Below are 23,920 nucleotides of genomic sequence, written 5' to 3'. Positions count from 1 at the left end.
GGGCAGCTCTTCATTACAGTGGAAATGGCCTACAGCGTGAGCCCAAACTCACTAACTTCTTTGCTATCCATTCTTTCAACAAATATTTAGGGATGGTCTACTGCATGCCGGGGACTGTGCTAGGCATTGGAGATCAAATAGCAAAACTGTCCTCATGGACAGATAAGTAGGATTGCCATAGAGTATGTCAGGTAGTAAATAAGACTGTAGAGAAAAGTAGAGTAGGAAGGGGAGAAAACTGGAGGGAGGTTAGTGGGGAGGAAGGTCGCAATTTTATTTATTTATTTATTTATTTATTTATTTATTTATTTATGTTAATTTTCACTTGGATATTTTTTTCCCCATTTTTGTTTGCTTGTTTGTTTGTTTTTTAGAGAGAGTGAAAGGAAGGGAAGGAGGGGGAGAGAGAGGGGGAGAGAAAGTGAAGCATCAATGTAAGAGAGACACATGGATTGGTTGGAAACCTGCAACCCAGGTATGTGCCCTTTACCAGGAATCAAACCCATGACCCAGTGCTTGGGCTGATGATGCTCTAACCACTGAACACAGGGTAGGAGACTGCAATTTTAAATAGAGTAGTTAGAAAAGTAACAGGGGAGGTGATATTTGAGAAAAGAATTACAAGTGGCAAGGGGTGAGTCAAGTGGGGGAAGAATTTTCCCAGCAGAGGACTTGCCAATCCAGAGACCCCAAGTGAGTGCCTGGTGAGTCTGTGTGGGAGTAAGGAGGCCTGATGGGTGGTCTTAGTGAGATCAAGGAGAGCAAAGGTGAGGAGGCTAGAGGGGTAGTAGTCATGCAGCAGTTGCATCATGTGGTGCTTAGGGTCACAGTCAAGGCTTGGGCTTTGACTGGGATTGATTGAGGTGAGGAGCCTTTAGAGTATGTCCTCCTCTGTAATTGACCGGGTGCATTTAATCAGGAATGGCAGACACAGGGCATGCATCTAGCAGCTCCCTCCTCCCACACCTAGGCTGATAACAGTAACTGATCACAGCCCTTTTACAGGGGCCTGCTTTGGCCATGAGGTCTTGCTCATCAAGCCATCCAGAGCTCCAGTAGTTCCTCCAAGCTGGTGCTGCAGAGGAAGCACTAGATTCCAATCACTTCCCCAGTGTGTCTGCACCAGGCCTGCACTGCATTGGGCCTGGCACTTGTCCCAGGGAGCTCAGGAAAGGAGGGACAGGAGGGAGTCATCAAGAAAAAAATAAAAACAGGACAAGTCTAATAAAAACTGCAGTGACATGGAGTAATAAATTCTGCCTGGGGAGAGCTTCCCCGAGGGGTGACATTTGAGGGTTACATGAATGAAGGGTAAGATGTTGTCAGGGTGGAAGAGCACAGGGGGCCTGAGGAGACATTATGAAGAGAGCAGGAGACTGGAAAGGGGAGGGGACAGCCTGCTGTGGCTGCTCTTGGAGAAGGCATTAAAGAATGAATCCCAGCTGAAACTGGTTTGGCTCAGTGGATAGAGCGTTGGCCTGCGGACTGAAAGGTCCCGGGTTCGATTCCGGTCAAGGGCATGTACCTTGATTGCGGGCACATCCCCAGTAGGGGGTGTGCAGGAGGCAGCTGATCGATGTCTCTTTCTCATCAATGTTTCTCTCTATCCCTCTCTCTTTCTCTCTGTAAAGAATCAATAAAATATATATTTTTTTAAAAAGAACGAATCCCAGAAGTACTTCATCAGAGCTATGTCCCCTGAATGTCTGCCATGCCCCAGATGCCCACTTTGAAAGGCACAAAAAATACACCACATCAAGTATATTAGGTAGGATAATGCCAGTTATGGTAGGAAATGCCACAATTGCAGAAGCTGAAGTAAATACATCTTGTCCATGAGAGTCTGAGGCAGTGTTCCTAGTTGGCAGGCAACATTCTTTTGTGCCGGTAATGATTCCAATTCCTTCTATCTTGTGGCTCTCCTATTCTCTGGAGCTTTAGAGTCATCTGCAAAAGGAGGGAAAAGGTGCAGAAGGCAAATTTTCTTCCTAACTATCTGGGCTGAGAAGATGTTCAATTCTATGAGTGACATCCAGGGCCGTGGTCCCACCTCGATGCAGGTGGAGCTGGGAAATGTAGTCCTTGATTGAGCAGCCTCTTTCAGCCCAGATATTGTCAGGAGTGTGGTAACACAGACATTCTCATGTAGGGCCTATGCAAGTGTAGATGGATAATGCCTTTGTGGAAAGCAGGTTGATCAGGACACTTGAAAGTAGATACCTCTCGACCTAGTAATTCTTCTTCTGGAGACCTATTCCAAGGAATTCATTGGAAGTATGAACAAAGCTCTAATTTCCCAGAAGTTTATGGTTTCATTATTATAATTTTTTTTTTTTTTTTTTTTTTTTTTTTTTTTTTTTTTTTTTTTTTACAAAATCTGAATCCCCTTCCATATTCAACAATATGGAAAATAGTGCTACCACTTTATGGTACCTCTACCTAATGGAATTTTATGAAGTTCCTTAAAATGAGGTCTACAGAGCAATGTTCATGATTTCAAAATGTGTTTCATAAAAAGTTTAAACAAACATTACAAAATCTATCATAGCTATGTCCAAACTATGTCAAAAATAATGTGTACATATAACAAAATGTTGACAAAAGTATTGAGTAGAAGATGCCCTCACAGCTCATTTTCTTTATTTCAAACTTTTTATTTTACTTTTAAAATGCATATTTGCAAAGAACGGAAGGGAAGGAGAGTTCGATGGCAGCCAAGAACCAGCAGGGCCTATTTGTCTTTGCAATCACCGGACCGCCTGCTAAGGAAGCCCGTTAAACCCAGGGTGGCAGAGCCCCTGTGCTCAAATCGCTCCGTCTCAGGAGCATATTTTTTCCTTACTGAGGAAATTGCTTTCCATAAAACCAGCTCTCTGACACCTCTGAGTACCAAGGAACCATGCAAGCCCTCTTTCCTGGGGACATTCTCTAATGGGGAACTCCATCACGTTCCAGCTTGGCGCTTCCAACAAATCCCAGCCAGCCATAAAAATTGTTAGCACCCTGTATGCAAGACTGATTGTGTCGGCCTCATAAAAACCCCATTCACCGAGCAAGAGCTGCAGGTCTAAAACTCCCCAGTCCCCCGCTGTTTTAAACCCAGTGGCACGGCGCATTGCTAAGTGATGCCTGGTAGAACTCCACACAGCAAGTCAGAACTGGGGCAGAACTAGTGAAAACAGGACAAAACGGGCCTGTGCGGAGTGTTCAGTGCACAGTCACCACCAAAGCCACTTCCTCGCTGCTTCTTTAGGTAGGTTAAGTGGATTTGGCGAAGCAAGAAGAATATTTAGGGGTGATGGCCATCCTTTGAGAGAGAAAGAAAGTGTAAGGTGTACAGGTGGAAGAGTGAATGGTAGAGGCATCTTGCCCCTTCCTATCCACCCATAGATGGGAGGGGAGATGCACAGGCTTCTCAAGACCCTTCTAGCCTGGGCCACGTGGAGGTCACAGTTTGATTCCTGGTCAGGGCACATGCCTGGGTTACTGGCTCGATCCCCAGTACGGGGCGTGCAGGAGGCAGCCAATCTAAGATACTCTCTCATCATTGATGTTTCTATTCCTATCTCCCTCTCCATTCCCCTCTCTCAAACCAATAAAAACATATTTTAAAGATAGATATATATATATATATATATATATATATATATATATATATATATATATCACACCCTTTTGCCTTCTGGGAGGACAGGCCTTACTCTCCTCCATGTGGGTAGCATTTAGCACCTCTCCAGCAGCAGCCAGATGACCTCAGTTAGGGTCAGGAGCCTGTTGCATTTCTTCAGTTATTGGGCCCTGGTGTCTAGAATAGCTGCTGCTTATGACATGCACTGGGGTCCAAAAGGCCTGGGTTCTAGACCTTACCGCTCCCAATGTGCTTTGCCACTCTGGGCAAGTCACTTACATGGTCCATCTCTCAGCTCTGATTTTCTCATTGGTAGAAAAAGGATAATAAATGTCTATCTTTCCTCTCACTTCTCACACACATCCTTTCTACCCATTGTATTAAAAAGGCATTATAAAAATATTCAATGTTCCAATCAAGTAAAATCTTGAACTATCACTTAACAGATCAACATTAAATTTCTAAAAAAAAAAAAAAAAAAAAAAAAAAAGTCAGTGTTTCATATGCTTCTTTGTATTGAGTTCTCTGCAACTCTATTCTTTGTAACAGCAGCATTTCTCTCTCAGGCCTATGTTATACAGCTAAATTTGGTGAATTCATATCCTAATCCTTACATATCCTGTGTGACTTTGGTAACTTGCTTAACCTCTCTGAGCCTCTCAACCATAAAATGAGACTCATGCCTGCCTCATAGAGTTTTGGAAAAGATACAAGGGGATAATATATTAAAACACTTGTATAATACTTGACCCAGGTTAGGAATTCAGAAAATATCCCTGCCCTCTACATCCTTGACTATAAATTAGACTTCTGAGTATTGCTCAGAACAGTGCTTTTAGATCTGTGTCTATTGTAGCTGTCTTTTGTAGAAGTCTAATTTATATATTTAGGGTGATGTAAGTGAATACTCCCTACTTATGGTTTCTGACACTGAATGCCCGCCCACTCAAAGGTCTCCCAGGAGGAATGGTACCGCCCATTGACTTGGGGTTGCAACTCTAATTGAAAGGAGAGAGGGGTGGGGAGAGGGGTAATTGATTAGGGAGTAGGGAATAGAATCATTGAGAATAGCCTTCTGACTTCCTCAAAAAGTATTCCTGCCCTACCTGGTTTTGCTCAGTGGCTAGAGCATCAGCCTGTAGACTGAAGGGCCCTGCATTCAATTCCAATCAAGGGCACATGCCCAGGTTGCAGACTCGATCCCCAGTAGGGGATGTGCAAGGACACCAATCAATGATTCTCTCTCATCGTCGAAATTTCTCTCCCTCTCCCTTCCTCTCTGAAATCAATAAAAAATATATATATATTTTTAAAAAGTATTCCTTTCCCAGGAGAGGGCCAGCTACCCCATGGTTACTGCAAGCGATGCTTAGATAAACCAGGAAAGGGATTAAGAGACCTCATGTGTATTTTTGTTGTTGATTTCTAAAATGCAGAAAATAGATACAACTTGTATTATTTTAAATTTTTTTTGTTTGTTTTCAGATATTTGTCTTATGCCTAGCACATGGTCTGTCCTGGAAAATGTTCCATGTTCACTTGAAAAGAATGAACATTCCTTGGGCAGAGTGATCTGTAGCTGTCTGTTAGATCTAATGCACTTACTGTGTTGTTCTCTGTTCTTGCTGATTTTCTGTCTAGTTTTCTATTAATTATTGAGAGTGGAATGATGAAAGCTCTAATTGTTGTTGAATTATCTATTTTTCTTTTGGTTCTGACAGTTTTTGATTCCTGAATTTTGAGGCTTTGTTGCTAGGCATAAATTGATTTATAATCCTCTTATTTTTTTTTTGACATATTGACTCTGTTATTATAAAATATCTTTTTTGTTTCTAGAAATATTTTTTTTCCTAGATCCATTTTATCTGATGTTACAGTAGCCATTTCAGCTCTTTTATGTTTTCTGTTGTTATAATATGTCTTTCTCATTTTTTGCTTTCATTTTGTTTGTGTCTTGCAATGTAAAGTATGCTTCCTGTAGACAGCATATATTTGTATCTTGTTTATCTAGTCTAACAATATCAGCCTTTTCACTTAATCATTTAGACCATATATAGTTAATATAATTTTTATATTATATTCATTTTTTTCCACTTTGCTACTTGTTTTCTATATGTTCCTTGTCTTTTTTATTCCATTTATTCCTATTCAACTACCATTTATCATGTTAAATAAATATTTGTAGTGTAGCATTTTAATTCCCTTGTTGATTTTTAACCTAATAATGTTTTAGTGGTTGGTCTAGATATTATGATATGCATTTTTTAAATGATCATAATCCACTCAAGATTAATAACTTGATTCCAGAAAAATCTAAGAACTTCGCTTTAAGTTGACTCCATTTTTTCCCTCCCTTATGCTGTTTTTTGTATGTAAATTGTTATAATTATTGCTGTATATAAGCTTATGTTTTCAAAAGATGTTAAGAGATGAAATGAAAAAAGTAGAAGTAGATTCATCAATTTTTATAGTAATCTGCATATTTTCCATTTTGATGTTCTTCATTTCTTCCTGTGGATTTAGTGCATTCTGGTATCATTTCCTCTCAGCTTGAAAGACTTCATAAGGCAGGTCTCTTAAGAACATACTAGGTGTATCAGTTAATAATACAGATTTTTTTTCTTTTATTAACAAAATCCGCATAATTAGCTGGTACACCTAGTATTGTCTTTATCTTTGCTTGTGTGAAAAGTCTATGATGCCTTCACTTTTAAGTATAGTTTTGCTGGATGTAAAATTCTTGGTTGATATTTTCCTTTTAGCTTTTCTGGTCTCTGTTATTTAAGATGAGAAATCATCCATTAATTGTATTGATGCTCTCCTGTAAACAATGCGTAATTTTTCTCTTATTATTGACAAGACTTGCTCTTTGGCTTTAATGGGTTGACTATGATGTTTCTTTGCATTTATCTTATTAGATATTCATTGAGTTTTCATCTAATTTGGGAAAGTGATAGCTATTATTTCTCCAAATAATTTTTTCTGACTTTCCTTTCTCTCCCCACTCTTTCTGGGTCCCTAATTATATGTTTGTTGGTATGTTTGTCATCAACATGTCTCTGAGTCTCTGTTCATTTTCCTTCAACTTTATATCCCCTCCCTCAGATTGGATATTTTATTTTTATCTATCTTCAAGTTTACTAAGTTATTGTTTTTAAACATCTTGAGTCTGCTTTTAAGTTCATTATTTTTTGTTGTTATTTTTACCTGTTAATGTCTCTCCATTCACCTACAGACCAGGCAAAGGTCCTGAGCTGAGGTGTATATAGGGTATAAGTTCATTCTTGAATTTTTGTTTTAGTTATTATATTTTAACTCTAGAATTTTCTTTTTTTTTTTAGAGTATCCATCTCCTTTATTAAGATTTTATATTAGTAGATTAATTTTTGCTGTTTTTTCTTTTAATTTCTTAGATGTGATTTCCTTTGGTTCATTGAACATTTTTAGTAGTTGCTTTGCAATATTTATCTTCTAATTAAAACAATTAAGAACAATCTCAGTTTCTATTTACTATTTTTGTTCCTGATTATGGGTCATACTTTCTTTTCTTATTACGCATTGTAATTTTGTTGTTGCTATTATTGGAAAACTGGACATTTTCATTACTATATTGTAGCAACTCCGGGTTCTGCTTTTTCTCCATGAAGATTGTTGTCACTGCTCTTTTTCTGGTTGTTTAGCACATCTATGGGGTAAATCTGTGAAATCTTTCTCTCTCACAACGTGACACTCATGTGTCTTAGTTATTTTTTATTATTATTTTTAAGTTTCTATCTGCAGTGTCCAACCAATAATTGGATAAAGATTAAGTGCAAACACATCAAGCCAAGTGTTTTGTCAATTGAGTTGTGTGTGGGAAGGTGAGCACATTCAAATTTCAGGTCATTGTTTTGTCAGTTCTGGCTTTTGCTTTCTCCTGGGTCCTTTGCATCTCCTATATGCCTGCTCACAACTTCAGAATTGACCAGCAGTGTGTTAATATGTTGGGCCCTCTCTGATCTCCACTATTCATTCACATATCAGCCAAGCACATGCTTGCCCCAACCATGACCTCATGTAGTAGAGCCAATGGCTCTCCCTTCTTGTCTGTGGCCAAAGATCATCACTTCCATTGGCAGTGCCACTGGCCATGGCATCACCTACTGCTCCCAATCAACTGAACCACTTCAACCTGAGCAGTCAAGCTACCATCCTCATGGTGACCTTACCCTGGCCGAACCTCTGTGCTGACCAACCTGGAGAGGATGGAAAGGGCCCAGGGCAATAACAACACTGTTCTCAGCTAAAGGCAGTGTTTTTAGCATAAACATTTCTGACATTATATATGCCTTTGGTCAGTTTTCAGAGTGTTGAAATGGTCATTTTTAATGGTAAATTAAATTGTTAAAAAAAAATGGTAAGTTTTTTGCACTTTATAGTTCCTTTTGAGGGAAGAGTATTTGCCAAGCTTCTCACTCAGCCATAGACAAGAATACCTTCTGTAGTTTCTAATGTCCTTTTAGATCCATGGTACTGCAATGACTCACCAGTGTCATCCAGCTTGAAACTAGCTGAGCCAGAATTCCAGCTCTGTTTTCTATCTTTCTATCTTTTCTATTGCATGGAGCTTGAAGAAGACTCCATTGAGTAATGAGCAAGGAAGCTGTCTTAGTTGGCTCTGGCTGTTATAACAAAAGACTGGGTGGCTTAAAACATTAAACATTTATTTCTCATAGTTCTGGAGGCTAGAAGTCCAAGATCAAGGTTCCAACAGATTTGTTTCTTGGTAAAGGTGTTCTTCCTGGCTTATAGACAGTCAGCTTCTTACTGCGTGTTCATATGACCTTTCCTCAGCCCATGGAGAGAGAGATCTGTCTTCCTCTTCATAAAAGGATACTCTCATTGTGAGTACCTACCTTCAAGTACCATCACATTGGAGCTTAGAGGTTGGGGGTGAAAGAGGCACAGACATTTAGCCCATAACAGAAACTGCCCCAGAACTTTCTCTTGATGCCTTGCAGCCTAGCTAGCTCATATTCATCAAAAGCCAAACTTCAGCCCAGCTGGTGTGGCTCAGTGGTTAAGTATCATCCCATGCACCAAGAGGTCACTGTTCAATTCCCAGTCAGGGCACATGCCCCGGTTGCAGGCTCGATCCCCAGTAGGGGGTGTGCAGGAGGCAGCTGATCAATGTCTCTCTCTCATCAATGTTCCTATCTCTCTATTCCCTTTCCCTTTCTCTAAAAAATTCAATAAAAACATACTTTTTTAAACCAACAGCCAAACTTCAAAGGGAAAGAAACAAAGAATACGCTCTAGCTGTGGCTGCTAGGCCCTGGGCCTTTCTTCTTCTCACCATTAAAATCTGAGCTGAGAGTAAACTTCCTTCCTTACAGCCGCCCTCCTGAGGGGCGCTGCACTCCATCTGTGGGTAGCCCTAAATTATAACTTTGCACGTATTTTGATCTCTATTAAAATTATAACAGTCATTTTGTTTTTCCCCAGCTGCTTCTGTTAACTTGTCCAGCAGAGAAGGATTACATTTGCTGTAAGATCCAGGGATTTATAACTACCCCCATATCAGAGTATTATCTTTTGTGCCAAAGGAAGAACTAATATACCAGTATGCAAACTTTGGAGCCCGCAGGATTTGCCTAAGTCTCCGGGGAGAGCAGTCTGAGCTTTCCATTCTTGGAGTGACAGATGCTGCCTTGGAAATAACCGCAGAGCAGTCAGCAGGGGGCAGGGTCTCATGAGGAGAAAGTGCTGAACTGCTCTCTTAATGTGCTGTATGACCCTGGGTATTAGGGCCAAGTCCCTAATGATACAGGCTGTTCCATATTGAGCACTTACAATACACCAAACATTATGTAAGGAGCCTTACATACAAAACCAGCTATTTCATTAGCTATGGTCTCACTGATGGTAATGCTCCAGATTTCCCTGGATGTATTCCTCAGTGACTTGTGCAACAGGGCTTTCTGGTAGACTGTAAGGACCTCCCCTGACCTTAAGAAGTCAGCTCTGGGTTCTGTACATCATGCTCCTTGTTAATATTCTCTGTGGCTATAGGCCACTGGAAAGGTAGCACCATGCCTCTGCCCTTAGAGCTGCAGTCCACAGACCACCATCTTTCTGTTCAAGGGACTAGTCCTGAGAACTTCCAAAGCTGCAAACCTCAACCTGTCACACTGTCTACAGTGCACCGTAGACATTGTTCTCTGGAGAAAGAGGGGGGACTCTAGACCCAACTCTATGCTAAACCTTGGACCCTAAGTTCCAAAGCAGCACTGCCTGGGTCCAGAATATAATAGCTCCTTCAGCTTCTCCATAAGGCTCAGCCCTCCCCTGGGTGTTCTTTGCTGTACAACACACTACCCCAAATTCAGTCGCTTACAATAACAGCCGTGTGTGATTTCTCACAGTTCTGTGGTTTGACAGGGCACACTGGGTGTCCTGATCAGGGTCTCTCATGAGGCTACAGTCCTAGGGTGGCTGGAGCTAGAACATACAAGACAGCGGTACACTTATGGCTGGTGCCGTAAAGGTGTCACTTGGAAGTCTGGCACCTCTGTGTCTCTGAGTGGTCTTTCTGCCTGTTAGCTTGGACTTCTTTTCGTGATGGCAGGATGATTAATTCAATTGGCTAAAGTAGTCACAGGGCCAGCCAAGAGTCAAGGGGAGAAAAAACAAACCCCACCTTCTGATAGGGTTAGTGTAAAAATTTACAGCCATCCTCAAGGCAGTATCATCCCCCAGTTCTTGAGGCTGTTCCCAAGGGAACATTTGTCTTTGTGAGCTCTTGTCTCTCCCAGTTAATCAGCTGAGCACATGAATGTCTGCAGCATTAGTGACCCTGCATACACAAGCTCAGGTTAGGTCAGTGGGAACCACTCCACTGATCGCATTTGTGTCTTCCTTCAATCCAACATGTTAGGTTGTGTTATGCTCCAATTTGTAAGTGAAGGAACTAAAAGTAAGAGAGCTTAAGTGATTTGGAGTGATGACCAAATCAGGATTCAAACTCAGGGCCTCCCAACTCCAAAAGCCAGAAGCTCTTTTTGCTACCTCCACTCTGCTTCTCATCTCTCTGGGTCTCAGTCACCTCCAATGTAATTAAAAAGTGAAGTGAGGAACAGAACAATTTGTAAGAACCATGACAACTCTGAAAGTTTCTAATCCTCCTCTTCCTACCACCTTCTTGAAGGCATGTGACTCTACCTGCTGCTTTTCTGTAGCTCTGTTGACAAGACTTGATACCACAAGATTTGTTTATAAGTATCTGATACTATTTTTTTTTTTTTGAAAATCCAAATGGCCCTCATGACAAGGTCCTTCAAATTCCTGGTGGAAGAGAGTTAACTTTTAACAGCCTTCCTAGTCTTATTACCTCCCTCCCTCTCCCTTGAATACTCCTGAGAGCCTGGAGATATCAAGGATAGGAGTTTTCAGATTATCACTCCCTTGCTTAAAAGCTTTTCATGACTCTTCCATTGCCAACAGGATAAAATCTAAACTCTTAACCTGGCACACAAGGCCCCTCTAGGTCTGATCTGCTTCTCTAGTCTCGTATTGCTGCCCTGAGATACTTACAGTTTCCTGTAGATAACGTGTGTCTGGACCTTTTCGCCATTGGCTAGAAGGCCTCCCTCCACCCCTTCTACTCCCAGTTAACTCTTACTCATTCTTGAAGTCACAGTGTCTATATATCATAAGGAAAGCTGGGCCTAAAAGACTGCCTCTCTCCTCCCAGAGCGCTCCAGGCATAACATTGTCATCTTGCTTCATACTTTATGTTGAAAGTAACTCGTTATTTATCTCTCTCCCCCAAATACTATGAATTCCCTGAAGACAGAAATTGTGTTTTATTCCTCTTTATAACACCAACTTCCTGTACCAGCTCAGCATCTTACACAGAGCAGGCATCCAGAGAGTGGTTGAAATGAACACAGATCAGAACAAGATGTAAACTCCATTAGGGCAAGCCTCCATTTGTCTTATTCATCACAAAATCCCCAGTGCATAACACACAGCAGGAGCTCAATAAATATTTGCTATTCGTGCTGTTCCTTCTGCCTGAAATGAGCCTCCTCATTCATTGCATTATGTCCAAATCATACCCATTCTTCAAGAAAAGATTCCAGTTCTCTATTTCCCACAGTTCCACAATGGCCATGATGGAGTAAATGGAAGTGAACCAACCATCCTATCATTAACAGTTGTAAAAATGAACAAAATATTTAAATTTACTGTGTTCAATATTGGACAAAAGGCAACACAAAACTATGGTCTCTGAGAGAAAGAAAATACACAATATGAAAATCCAAATGGCCCTTGTGACAAGGCCTTCAAATTCTTGGTGCAAGAGGGTTGTCTAGATCAGTGTTTTTCAACCTTTTTTGGGCAAAGGCACACCTGTTTCATGAAAAAAATCACTAGGCACACCACCATTAGAAAATGTTAAAAAATTTAACTCTGTGCCTATATTGACTATATATAAAGTAATTCTCTTGAATAGGAATCAAATAAACACAAAGAAAGTATTTTATAATTACTTTATTATGAAATATTAAGTAAACAAAATAGTGAAAAATTATAAAATTCTTGTTTGCACCTATGGCACACCAGGCAACATCTCGCGGCACACTAGCGTGCCGCGGAGCAGCGGTTGAAAAACGCTGGTCTAGATGGCCTCCCCAGCTCTTAGTCTAGAGGAATTTTTTTAAAACTGCATGGAAGGAGAGGTATGACAAAGCACACCCTACTTACTGAGTTTAGGGCAACTGACAAATCTAAAATTGGTGGGACAGGGTAGTACTGAGAAAGGGCCCAGAAATCTACATGGAGATTCTCTGAGTCTCTGGACAAATACTAAGCTTCACATACATGTCATGACGCTGGACAAAGAACATCTACTGAGGAGAGAACAGCTACCTCTGCCAGGAAATAAGACAACTGCCTGCCACTGCTCACACAAGGCTGAGAGATGGATGGTTAAGTTTCAACCATCCAGAATGAAAGCATCAGCTTCTAATAGAGACCCCCAAAATGGAATAGGGTTACTCTAACAATAGAGTACGAGATATTTAAAGTCTATTTTAATAAAGCCAAAATAAGCCTTGAAAGGATCAGCTAACCTGCAAGTAAATTAACTGCCTACCTCAACAAAAGCTCAACATTTTTAAAAGAAAGAAATAAAAATCCAGACTATAAACATTCTATCATTTGTAATATGCAATGTACAATAAAAAATCACCATATATGCAAAGAAGGTATTTATTGGGCCCATTAATAAGGGGAAAATAAGTCTACAGAAACACATAACAGAGATGATGGAATTAGCAGACAAGAACTTAAAAAAAGCTACTATGCATGTGTTCAAGAGTTAAAGAAAAATATGAACATAAGGAGTGAGCAAATAAAGAATTTCAATTAAAAAATGGAACCAGATGGATATTCTTTAAATGAAAAAGAAATAACATCTGCAATAAAAATATCATTGATGGATTTAATAACAGATTAGACACTGCAGAAGAAAAGATCATGAACCTGAATGTGTAGTAATAAAAATTATTCAAGCTGAAGCAGAGGGAGACAAGGAAAAAGGGGGGGGGGGGGGATTTCAAAACAATAAAAGAACTTCAGTGACCTGTGGGACAATATCAAGGGATTTAGCATGGAGTTCAGAGTCCATTTAACCTGCAATTAGAAGTTTTTAGGATCAATGAAGGTGAGATAAGAGGGAGATGAGGACAGTAAAAATAATTGATGTAATAATGACTGAATTTTTTCCAAATGTGATATAAACTCAACCCACAGATTTGAGAAGTTCAACAAACCAAAGGAGAATGTACACAAAGAAAACCATAATAAAAGTTCTTGAAGTCAATTATAAAGAGAAAATCTTAAAAACAAATAGAAAAAGACACAAGTCCCCCCCTTTTCCATGATTTCTTTTCTCCATTTCTAATGCTTCCTCTTCCTCTGGCTTCCCTAACACCTTTTCTTCAGCTCTCCTTTTACTCTGCTTTGACCATAACTTTGTGGCTATGCCTCATCTTCCCCACAGGATTTTGAGCTTTTTGGTGGGTAGGAATCCATCTTGCTCTGAAGCTGTCTTGCCAATAGTTGTTGCTCAATAAATGTTTGTAGAATGAATGTATGCAGTACATGAGTGGATAAAAAGTTACACATGTTGGTTATCAAATCTTATACCTCTAACGAAACAATTTCTAAGAAGGAGTTGGGTCTAAGTCATTCCATAGAGAATGACTTTTATAATAATAGTATTTTAAATTATAATTTATTAAGTATTCACTGAGTGGGTGGGACTGTTCTAAAGTCCTTTACACACACCTAATTAAAGTCTTATCATTAGAAAACCAAGGGGTTAACAGTTATGTAAATCACCTCAAGTCACATAGATAGTGACTGATGTTGCTGGGATTTTCTCTCAATGTTGATTTCAAATGCTGAGTTTTCACTAATTTGTTCTACCCCATACTCACAACACATTTCTTTTTATTGATTTTTTACAGAGAAAAAGGGAGAGGGACAGAAAGCTAGAAACATCGATGAGAGAGAAACATCGATCAGCTGCCTCCTGCACACCCCCTACTGGGGATGTGCCTCCAACCAAGTTACATGCCCTTGACCGGAATCAAACATGGGACCTTTCAGTCCGCAGGCCGAAGCTCTATCCACTGAACCAAACTGGTTTGGGCAACACACACATTTCTTAATAATAGGTTTTTATATTTTTACACTTTTGCTCATGTTATTCCTTCTGTCTGTAATGCCTCTTATTCACATGGTAAAGTTCAGTTTCTTGCTCAAGGTCACATGGGACACTGACTTTGGCAGAAAAAAATTATTTCACACCCCAGAAGGAAGAGCCCTTACCAAATGTCCACAGTGTTTTTGGCCAAAGGAATCGTAAGATGAATGAGGCATGTTTTCTGTCCTAAATAAATGCACAGTCCAATCAGAGAGAGAATCCTATGACAAGTAAGATCAGTACTGGAGAGAAGGAATTCTGGGGACTTGGGCGGCCCTAAACCAGCTGAGTGATCAGGGAAGGCTTCCTGGAAGAGGTGATAACTGAGATGAGTTTCAAGGATATGAGGACTGGCCAAAGTATAAAATACTGTGACAAGAAAAAAATCCACTGTGCCTACATGTAAGGACACAATGGCAAAGAAGCCAGAATCTCTTAAAAGCTGTTCATTCTCCCCATTCTCTCTTACCAGCAGGTTTTATTCCTATTCTTTCTCTAAGAAAAGTCTGCAGTAACTCTGACTCCTGCTCAACACATAACACAGGGAATTAAATTCCTTTTGAATGGATCTACTTTAAGAGTGAGAAGTTAATGGCTCACAATTTTTCAAATTTAGGGAAAATCCATAGTTGTCCCAGCTTTATAGCTTGGTATTATTGGATAATCAAACACAACTATTTTCTCAAAATAGAACAGGATTTCCTCTGTCCTCCCCCTCCTCCTCCCCTTTTCCCTTCCCAGCTGCCTCCACAGGCAGGGGCAGAGGGAGGGGGAGCCAGTGCTTTGCCTGAGTCCAGGCCCACATTGCTCTTTTTATTCTAGACTGTATAATTGGTTCTTGCAGACAGAGGTTAATTTCCCACTGTGAATTCCCTACCAAAGTAGCGGGAGTCCTGGGGGAAACCAGAGGAGAAATTGCTTCCAGGTGCCACCTGGTCTCCTTGCAGGGCTGTGAGGGAGGCCACGTCAGGAAGCGCAAAGAGCAAGGGCTTCAGAGGTTCACAGACCAGGGTTCGAGCTGAGCCGCTTCCTAGCCAAGTGCCCTGGGGCTGAGGGTCTCATCTCAAGGCTTTGGTTTGCTCATCTGTAAAATAGGAATATACCACCCTTTTAACCATGGTAAGAGATATAATAGACAGCTTAATGCTAGGGGAACAGGCATTCAGCAAATGCCCCTGTTTCTTGGTTGCTGGGGACAATCCTGTCACCATCTTTCTTCCTCCTGGAACTCTCCCTGAGATGTTCAGGTAACCTGCCTTCCACGTGTTTTCTCTCTGTCAATAGTAGGTAAGAATGTGACGAATACTTTTTTTTAATCTCAGGAGATGTGAAGTTTAAATGAGAGAATAGATGAAGACATTTTAAATCTCTGCAGTGAAATATTCTAGCTTTATTGACATTTTGGATAGGACCTTGTTAGCATCCTGCTTCCAGGGTTTTGGGTATGAGCAATAGCCTTCTTAGTCATTGTAAAAACCAAAAACCACCTCCATATAACTCCAGCTACAACCAATGTGCACACACACACACGCACACGCACACGCACTCATAAACACACATCACATTTCACTCCAGAAACCACTGCCCTGTGTGACAAACTGACCTCACTGGTCACAGTGTGTCCTCTCTGTGTCCTGTGTCTTAAAAGCATTCCTATGGAGCCATTGTTCAGACGGGAAGCATTATTTTAAATGTGTAATTATTTTTAATATCTTTTTTAATTATACACATAATACATGGTACTTGGAAAAGTAAATCAATAGAGAAGTGTGACAAGTAAATAAATGAACATCCTCAGAATTAACATTTTAAATATTTATACTATATTTTATTATAAAAGTAATAAAACCACATGGTTAAAAATTCAAGCAGTGCTAAAGGGTATACAATGAAAAGTAAGTCTTTGGCATCAATCCCATCCTGTCATTAACAATTTTATATGTATCTTTCAAGACATTTCTACACGGAATCAAATGTGCAAATACCTTTTGAAACCTCATAGAAATATATACTCTATTTGCTGCCCTTCTAGTTGTTGTTGGTTGATTTTTACTGAATGTTGCATGTTGAAGATCACTCCTCAGCAGCAGTTTTAGATCTTCTTCTTTTTTAAAAAAGAAATGTTTACTTTAGAGAGAGGGAAGGAAAGGAACAAGAGAGATTGAGAGAGAGAGAGAGAGAGAGAGAGAGAGAGAGAGAGAGAGAGAGAGAGAGAGAGAGAAACATCAAGTTGTTCCATTTATTTACACATTTGTGGGTTGATTCTTGCATGTGCCCTGACCAGGGATCTAACCCACAACCTTTATGTATTGGGAAGACACTCTAACCAACTGAGTACCCCACCAGGGCTCTTCTCATTCTTTTTAACAACTTCATGAGATTTGTGGCACGTAGGCCCCTGTTGTCTGTGTCTTTACTGTTGCAAACAGGGTTGCAGTGTAGACTGCTGTCAGTGTAGTAGGTGGTCCCCTCCATCCCCAGGGGATCCCCTCCATCCCCAGTGCATGCTTGAAACCATAGAGTGCTGATTCCTACACATACTTTCTTCCTATGCAAACATACCTAGGATAAAGTTTAATTTGTAAATTAGTCTCAGGAAGAAATTAACAACAATACCTAATAAAATTTAGGTGAATGTGGTCTGTCTCAAAATAACTTGTTGTACTGTACTTACCCCTCATCTTCTTGTGATGATGTGAGATGACACAGTGCCCACTTGATGAGGTGAAGTGAGCATTGTGCCGTAGGCATTGTGAGGTAGCGTTATGCCATGGTAAGGGTTACTTGAATACAAGCACAATGATACCTCGACAGTCAATCTTATAACCTAGACAGCTGCTAAGTGACAAATGTCCAGGAAGCCTCTACAATGTGGAAGATTCCGGACAAAGGTTTGATTCACATTCCAGGTGGGATGGAACTGGATGGCACAGATTTCATCACGCGACTCAGACCAGCACACTGTTTGAAGCTGATGAATTGTTTATTCCTGGAACTTTCCACTTAACGTTTTCAGTCCCTTGAACCAGTGTCACTGAAATAGCAGAAAGCAAAACCACGGAGAAGGGGGGACTACTGTGCCAGGTGCAAGGTCCTCTGTGGTCCACAGCAACAAGAGGATGGAGATTCAACAGATTTGGGAGATCGCACCAGGTGACTCCTGGCTGAGCAGGAGAGACTGGAGAGGCGCCTGGCGGGAAGGGAGAATACCCGGGTTCCAGACTCAGCTCGGCAGCTCTGTCACTCGGGGCCCTTGAGTGGGTCTCTTTGGGCCATAGTTTCCTCAGGTATAAAGTTGGGAGGCGGGACAAAATGACTTTTACACCTCCAACATACCTATGAGTCTAACACGGTGGACATGAGTTCTAAAATGATACGTGGGCCCAATAAATTGGGTGGAAATACCATCATTTTCATCCTTATGCTGGGCCATGACTGCATTCATCAGGCACTGCCACTTAGAAGAGAGAGAGCATTCAGAGAGGGTCTTCACGGGACAGACAGGAGGACTGGGAAACCCCTCTGAAGTGAGCGAAGAGCTGGGCCTGTGTAAGCTGCAGATGAGAAGATGGAGCTGCAAGTTAATTACTCCGAATGCATGGCAGGGCTTCTCTAAAGAGAGATCTTAACACCTGTTCTTCATGTTCTCATAAGATAAAACAAAAGAGAAGGAGTTGAATTGGAAGCAGCAGAAGTTTGCGTGGGGTGGGAAAATATTCATTTGATGATTAGGATGAAACAAAAAGTAGAAAGCGCAGTGCTAGCAAAGAATGTGTGCATCTCTACCTCTGGATACATTGGAACACAGCTCAAACACCTGCCTGGAGACGAGATGACTGGGCCAAATGTATCTCTAGATCTTTCCCCACACCCTGTGATTCTTTAAATGCTAAGTTCTGATCAAAATGTAACCCCTGGTTAATGTGAACAGAATCAGGCAAATTTTGACAGTAATGATTAGCATGCTAATGAAGAGAGTTGGTATTAAACACAATTGAATTATTGATTTGCTCTGGGGTCCCATAGGGCTAACTTATTAATAAGTTACATGTTTTTATTTCTTCTTTGCAAAATTTGACATTATTCAGGTTAAGAGAATTAAGGTCAGTAGAATACAACTAAAGTATGCAATGACAGGTCTGGGCCTTTACTGTGTGCAACACAAGCACAAAATAAAATGTTAAAGGCAATCGTACAGGCCAGTGAACAAATAAACACCAGGTTTATGTTGAGAAACAGCCACCACAATTGTAGTCTTCAGGCAAGATTATTGGCTTTGCGATTCCTTTAAGCTTTAAGCTTGTGAAGCCAGTCATTTAACCCAAATGACCCTTCTCCTACTACTAGTTTTCAATTGCTATGTAACAAATTACCCCAAAATGTAACCACTTAACATTATTTCATACAGTTTCTGTGAGTCAGGGATTCACAAGCAGCTTCCCTGAATAGTTTGACTGGGTATCTCAGCCAGGGTGACAGTCATTTGAAGACCTAACTGGGGTGGGAGGGTCTGTTTCCAAGATTGCAAGCTATCTTACCATCAGTTCTCTCATCTATCAAATAGCTGATAGTACCTACATCTAAGGGTATTAAGTCAATGAGATAAAGTAAATGAAGTGCTCACACAGTGCCCACATTAAAGGAATTAGCCTGTGATCATAACGACTATTTTTATTATTTCAAGTACTTTTGCATTTACCATATTGTCAGCTATGCATTTTTATTTGAGCTCCTTGAGAATTTTTTTAGGAATCACATGCATATATTAAAGGGTTCAAGTATACTTAAGTGACAGATTATAATGTAGCCATCCCTGTAGCAATAATCCAGATCAAGACATAAAATGTTTTCAGCAAACTTTCATGTACCTTCTCACCCTGAGACAACCACTATTGCAATTTCTGTGCATATTGTTTAGTTTTGTCCATTTTTGAATGTTATAGCAATATACAGTACATAATATCTTTTATTAATTTATTTTTCAATTGAAGCTGACATACAGTTTTATATTGTAGTTTCAGGTGTATGACATAGTGATTGGAATTTTATATAACCTACTAGAGGCCTGGTGCACAAAACTTGTGCACGGAAGTGTGTGTCCCTCAGCCCAGCCTGCATCTTCTCCAATCTGGGACACCTTCAGGGATGTCTGACTGCCCATTTAGGCCCGATCCCGGTAGGATTCGGGCTCCCAACTGCTTGCCTGCCTGCCTTCCTGATTGCCCCTAACCAATTCTGCCTGCCAACCTGATCGATGCCTATCTGCTCCCCTGCCAGCCTGATTGCCCCTAACTCCCCTGAAAGCCTGGTCACCGTATCTGCCCTCCCCTGCAGGCCTGGTCACCCCTAACTACCCTCCCCTGTTGGACTGATCCCTTCCCCCCAACTGTCCTCCTTTTCAGGCTTGATTTCCCCCAACTGCCCTCCCATGCTGGCCATCTTGTGGTGACCATCTTGTGTCTACATGGGGATAGGATCTTTGACTAAATGTGGGCAGCAATCTTGTGTGCTGGAGTGATGATCAATCTGCATATTACTCTTTTATTAGATAGGATAGAGATCTGGTGCATGAGTGGGGGCCAGCTGGTTTGCCCTGAAGGGTGTCCCAGATCAGGGTGGGGGTTCCCTTGGGGCATGGGGTGGCCTGGGTGAGGGGCCTATGGTGGTTTTCAGGCCAGCCACACCCCCTGGCGACCCAAGTGGAGGCCCTGGTATATGGTATTTATCTTCTATAATTGAAACTTTGTAGCCTTGAGAGGAGGCCAGGGCAGGGCAGGAAGTTTGGCTTCCTCCATTGCCGGGGAAATCCAAGCCTCCTGCTCGCTCCATGGCCAGCCACCATTTTGGTTGGGTTAATTTGAATACTCACTCCTGATTGGATTGTGGGCGTGGCCTGTGGGTGTATCAGAGTGATGGTTATTTTGCATGTTTCTCTTTTATTAGTGTAGATGAAGTGATCACCCTAATAAGTCTAGTACACATCTGACACCATCCATACTTATTACAATATTTCTGACTATATTCCCTATGGTATATTTTATAGATCCATGACTATTTTTATAATAGACAATATGTTCTTCTTAATCTTTTTACCTTTTTTACCCATTGCTCCAAGCCCCCTCACATCTGGCCACCATCATTTTGTACTCTGTATTCATGAGTCTGTTTCTGTTTTGATTGTTTATTTACTTGTTTTTTTAGATTCCACATATAAGTGCAATCATGGTATTTGTTATTCTCTGTCTCAATTATTTCAGTTAGCATACTTTCTGGGTCCATCCATGTTTTCACACATGGTAAGATCTCATTCCTTTTATGGATGAGTATTATTTCTATATATGTACAACATTTTCTTTTATCATTTCTCTTTGATGGGCACTTGGGTTGTGCTTCCATATCTTGGCTATCCTATAAAAGGGTAATATGCAAAATAACTGTCACTCCAGCACAAAGATGGTGGTGCCCATAGCCACAAGATGGCAGTACCCAGTACTCTCAGCCCTGCCAGAGTCCCCAGTCCTTGCGGGGGGAGAAGGGGGTGGCTGCTGAGAGTGGGCAGTGTGAGCATCCTGGCAGAATGTTTGCTTCATCATCATGGCAACCAGACAAGCATTCCATCCGAACTGCCGAAGGCCTCTGGGCATCAGGCACTAAGCAGCGCTCCAGTGAGGAGGCAAGCATTCCACACCTGGCTGCAGATGGGCCTCTGGTCCGCAGAGAGCTTCTGGGCAGTGGGCACAGGGCAGCCAGGCCCCAAAGAGAGCTACTGGTGCATCGATTTGTGCACAGGGCTACTAGTGTAAATAATGCTGCAATGAACATAGGGATGCATAGATCTTTTCAAATTGGTATTTTGGATTTCTTCAGATAAATACCCAGAGGTGAAATTCCTGGGTCATATGGTAGTTCTATTTTTAATATTTTGAGGAAGCTCCATTTTGTTTTCCATAGTGTCTGCTCCAATCTGTAGTTCTACCAACAATGCATAAGGGTTTTCCTTTCTCCCTGTTCTTGCTAATACTTGTTGTTTTTTGATGTACTGATGATAGCCATTCTGACAGATGTGAGGTCTTATCTCATTGTAGTTTTAATTTGCATTTCCCTGATAGTTACTATTGTTGAATATTTTTTCATATGTCTAGGCCATGCGTATGGCCTCTTAGGAGAAATGTCTAGTCAGGTCCTCTGCCCATTTTTAAATTGGATTGTTTGGGTTTTTTATGTTATGTTGTATGAGTTTCTTATATATTTTGTACGTTAATCCATTATAGGATGTACCATTGCCAAATATCTTCTTCCATTCAGTGACCTGTCTTTTTGCTTTGTTGATGGTTTTCTTCACTACGCAAAACCTTTTTTAATTTGATATAGTTTTATATTTAGCTTCTTTTCCTTAACACAAATGAATAAAAAGTCAGTGAGAGTCATCCATATTGTTGCATTTACCTATTGCTTGTTTTAGCTGCTGTGGAACTTTTCAATGTATTAATATACTATAATATATCATTTTATCTATTGATGAGTATTTGGATTGTTTCCAGAGTCTTATGAGTGAAGCTGCTATAAACAGTAATTATTATCATCACAAGAGACTAGACTAAGAATATGAAAGTACCTAGAAAGATATGACATGATGGCCAAGAAACCATAGAAAGTTGTTGCTGCTGTTATTGTTGTTATTATTATTATTCCTAAATTTTATTAAAGCCTTTTCTATGGGGCAAACATTATACTGTGTGTTCTTTTTCATATTTAACCCTACCAGAACTCATATGAGCAAACATAATTATCTTCATTTGACAATTGATGAAACTGAACTCAGAGAGGTTAAGTTATTTGCTTAAGATCAAACTGACAGTGACCCTTGCCGAAACCGGTTTGGCTCAGTGGTAGAGCGTCGGCCTGTGGACTGAAAGGTCCTGGGTTCGATTCCGGTCAAGGGCATATACCTTGGTTGCGGTGCAAGAGGCAGCTGGTCGATGTTTCTCTCTCATCGATGTTTCTAGCTCTCTATCTCTCTCCCTTCTTCTCTGTAAAAAATCAATAAAATATATTAAAAAAAAAAAAAAAAAACTGACAGTGACCCAAAGAGCCAAGATGAACTCTGCCCATTGACTCCAGAGCACATAGCCATAAGCCAGGAGTCAGGGGACCTGCACTCAAGTCCCTTCATCCATTTACAACATGGCCGTTTCCCACGTCATCTCCCCAAGCTACAGCCCTCTCGTCTAAAAGCCAGGATGACCCTACTTACAACCACAAAGGGATAAAACTTTTATGAGAATAAAAGGCATACAGAGTTTGATTAATATGTTTTCTTTCTTCTGAAAAATTAAAAATCTTAACTGTTAGAGATGTTTCTTTGAGTTTTAAAGAACTTTCAAAAATCTTACTTCATTCCTTCAACAAACAGCCAAATCAGAATTTCCTGAGAAACTCCAAATTTTCATCACATTTGTCTTCCCCAATATTTCTCTGCCTCCATTCCAGGAGGACAAGAGCCCAGAAGAAAAGAGGGAACTGCTCCTAGTGTATCCAAACTGAAAATCTATTTTTCTGAATGGTTGTTACCCTCCTCATAATCCATGGAGGGAGACCAGGGACCAGGGAAGAAAGGAAAGGCTCTGTCACATGCAGAGTGTCTTCTGAGTGCAGGCGGGAGGAGCCCAGAGCTGGTGCCCCTAGTTTGTCTATATGCGCTTCCATACTGGCCCTCAGACCCAGAGGGAATCTGGAAAGGCCTGATAACAGGAAAACAATTCAGGAAGTTGGCTGCTCATCCCTGAACTCAGAAGCCATGAGAAGACGGAGAAATACCAGTTAAACAATTTTGCATGATGAGAACAAAACAACAGCAACAACATAAATAATGTCAAAGGAAACTGGAAAGATATTTGCATCATGTAAAATTATTAATTTGTTTAACATGCACAAAGCCTTATCACCAAAAATCGGAAAAATAACCCAATAAGAAAAAAAATGTGCAAAGATGTATAGTAATTCACAGATGTATAAATAGAATATCTGATAAACATAGAAAAACACCAATAAAATAATAAATGTTGAAATGACTTTAAGATATTTTACATCTAGCAGATAAGCAAGGATTTTTTTAAGTTTTTATTCTTTAATTAAAGTTGACATACATTATTGGTTTTAAGTGTCCAGCATAGCGATTAAACAATTATATAACTTATGAAATAATCAGCCCAATAAGCCTAATACTCATCTGACATCATACAAAGTTGTGATATTTTTGATTATACTAGAGGCCCAGTGCATGAAATGCATGCACTGATAGGGTCCCTAGTGGCTGCCAGCCACCTGTAGGGTTCTCCCTCACTTCCCCCTGCCACCATCAGCGGAGACCTCCCTCCCATCCCTCAGCTGACCATGCCCCCTGGTAGAACTCCCAGACAAGGGGACAATTTGCAATACATAGAATTCCCTGTGCTGTACTTTACATCTCCATGACAATTTTTATAACTGAAAATTTGTACTTCTTAATCCCTTTTACCTATTTACCCTCCCATCTA

General features: G+C 40.7%; 1 protein-coding gene across 6 annotated transcripts in view; it reads left to right on the top strand.

Annotated features, from left to right (window-relative positions):
• The window catches only part of TENM4 (teneurin transmembrane protein 4), a 547,191-nt gene that overhangs the window by 239,475 nt on the left and 283,796 nt on the right, over positions 1-23,920 (top strand). The window lies entirely within an intron of this gene.

Source organism: Pipistrellus kuhlii, unplaced genomic scaffold, assembly GCF_014108245.1.
Source record: "Pipistrellus kuhlii isolate mPipKuh1 unplaced genomic scaffold, mPipKuh1.p scaffold_m20_p_9, whole genome shotgun sequence".
Lineage (NCBI taxonomy): Eukaryota > Metazoa > Chordata > Mammalia > Chiroptera > Vespertilionidae > Pipistrellus > Pipistrellus kuhlii.
This window is presented reverse-complemented; position numbering and strand designations above follow the sequence as displayed.